Below are 3,131 nucleotides of genomic sequence, written 5' to 3' on the forward strand. Positions count from 1 at the left end.
GTAGACCTTGTAGGTAAGGGTAGCATTCCAATGTGTCTTGAGTTTGTTGATTGGACACTGGGCTGCAAATCACTGGTACAACATATGATGTAACATAGACATTCAATCCATCTAATGTTCTGACACACAACTGCACAACATCACATTCCTTGATAGAAGCTGAGTCATCTTCAAATGTTTTGATTAAAAGGGTTTCCTTATACCCACAGTTGGCAGGTTCAACTGCTCTCTTATCGTGCTGGTTATGTAAGATCTCTGGCTACAGGAGTCAAATATCATATGGGCATTCACTCCAATTTCCTGGTTATCTGGTCTACAAACAAAGGCTTGAGCTGTCTGCAACAGCACAGAGTTGACATTATTGCTAATGTGCATTGCTGAAGCTCCTGTATCTCCGCTCGTATCTTGAGGTGGTTCAGATCTATGTGGTGTTGCTCCCTCAGAACCCAAGTTCCTGGATGTTACAGTGTTATTTGTTCTTTCACAAATGGTCACATGGTGTCTACCTTCACAGTTAAAGCATTTTGCCCTTGATGAGCAATTTGCAGAGATATGACCACTCTTCCAGCCCGCAAAGCACCTGCCATCTCGTCTCAGCATTGTTCTTCTAGTCTCCGGTTCAGTGACAGTCATGCAGTTAATGGACTTATGATTCTTCTTACGAAAGGCACAGCGAGGAATACTTTTTTCGCTGCCTGTGTAAACTACAGAGGCAGAATATGGCTGTTTGCTTCTTGTCTTATACTGTTCGAACTTTGAAGTATTAGTATTTGGTCCACTTGTTTTCATTGCAGTACATCTTTCCCTAGCTTCCGACTCAGTCTTCAATGCATTCAAAAAGGCATCGAGATTCCATGTTCCCTCACTGCCAAACTTGTGGCTTACAATCAATCTCAACTCTGAGGGGATTTTCTCCATTACGATAGGGACTAGTAAATTCCCAAAGGACTGTGATTCAACGCCTAACGCATTCAAACCTCGAATGTTGATTTCAATCTTGTCAAACAATTTACGTAATTTCTTTGTTTCATGTACTGAATTGACAGATGGCAGTTCCAACAAGGCATCCATATAATTTGCCAATTCAGTAATTATTTTACTAAAAACTGTAGCAGTTTTTTCTTACATTTGGGAAACTTGACAGAGAAGTAATTGTAACAGGAAGGGAATTCCAGATCTTTGGACCTGGGTAAAGAATTGTGATTTTTTTCAGATTAGTTCGGCAATGATGCAGGCGATAGTTTTTGGCTGTTCTGGTGCTATAGCCATGAATTGGACTGTTTGTAAAAAACAAGTTGAAAAACAATCGAGGCAAGAGGTTGTTATGATAATAGTACATAAATTTCGCAATTTGAAACGTGCTGATTTGATAAATGTCTAAAATTTTTAATTTGGAGAATAAAGGAGCAGAATGCGCCCTATAGTCTGAATTGCTAATAGCTCGTACAGCTGGTTTTTAGAAATTGACCATAGATGAATAGCTGTTGTTGTACCTGTGGATATTAGATACAATTACAAGGCAGTTACGGAATACTTGTGTACAACTGTACTGTCTAATATTAGAATACTTACTAAATGTCTTGATTCGTTTTCTAGAAATATGATCACCGAACCGAATTTTAAAAGTCATCCTGAACGTGTCCCGTTAGCTGCAGATCAGATTGTGAGTGTCCCACTGACAATTTTTTGAAACAGAACCGCGTCTAGAAGTTGAACTGAATTGACCGACGCCATCTCGAATACCAGAAGGCAAGAAACTTACCAATTCTCACACTTTGTTTTTATTTTTTTGCTCGGCGTTGTCAAAGGAATACCCTAACATTTCGATACAGACTTTTGCGGTGCGACGTCAGCAAATTGCCTTGGTTCTCTCCGTCGGCTTCGTGTGTTTTCGTTCATCTTCGACATTCTTAAGCGACAGAAGTCTTTTTACTTTCTGATAGTTTTTTGTTTATCCAGGGAAGATCAATGAAGGGGGTGGGTGAGTACTCTTTGGAATCTTTAGTTGAGAGGTCATTTCTACTTATTTCAAGCCGGCAGTGATTTGATTCTTGTAACCTTTTGGAGGGGGGGGGGGGGGCGCTGAGGAGGGAGCTGGGTGGGTACTTCTGGAAATATTTTTTGAGAAGTTGTATCTGCTGATTACTATCTCTGAATGCAACTGCCTCTCGCAAAAGTAAAGTGAAATAGAGAAATTATCAATTCTGGTCTTGTATTTGACGAACAGTTGGCTCCTGTGCCTTGTTGTCGTTAACTGAGAGCGAGCTGTTTTGTAATAAAGATTTGTGGACGATAAATATACAATAGTATATTTTTTTAAAGAAACTGTGGTGCTGACTCGAATCGAAGGGGTAATGGAAGCGAACATTTTGTTTTATCAGCTCAGTTGATAGGGTAATTTTTCACCATAAAGAGATCCGAGAGCTGGAGTTTCGAACTTTAACCCCTCGTAAGAGCGAAATTTGTTGTTGAGAATTTGCGCTACTTATTGATACCGAAAGGTAACATCCGCTGGTATGATAAAATTTTTAAGCGTTCTCTGGTTATACGAAACAATTGCCCAGACAATACTCTATTTTATTATGAACTTCAGTTTAGCATTTTATTCCTACTAAGAATTTTTATGTTTTTTTATTGTTATTTTTCTTTTTCACACTTTTTGCTGTATATATTTCATGTTTGCGCTTTTATCCATCACTTGTCAAAGATGCAGACTGGCAATCGGAAGCTCGTTAAATCGTTTTAAACTTTTAACCGGAAAACGCTTAAAAATTGTCTTACCCCGGTTGCTCGTCCACTTTTAAACGTATCCGATGGTATGTTACATATGATACATATCGTATTTAAAGTTCCAATACCTTATAACCTGATAACGTTTGAAATATTTCGATTTATGCAAATTATGAGCTTTTCGACTTATTTTTATTTTAGCCGTTTTAAAACACAAAGACCGTAAAATTGCAGCCATAAAAAAGAAACTCTTCTGTTCGAAATATTGACTTGAAAAGATCCACTCCAAGACCAGAAAGTTGCGAGCCTCGTTAAAGACGAAATGATGCATTCTTTTTGTAACTTTTTCAGTTGTCCTACACTTTCTAATAAAAGGCAGTCTATGACTGCATGTGGCTACT

The sequence above is a fragment of the Pavona decussata genome, unplaced genomic scaffold (assembly GCF_977016875.1).
Source record: "Pavona decussata unplaced genomic scaffold, jaPavDecu1.1 SCAFFOLD_202, whole genome shotgun sequence".
Lineage (NCBI taxonomy): Eukaryota > Metazoa > Cnidaria > Anthozoa > Scleractinia > Agariciidae > Pavona > Pavona decussata.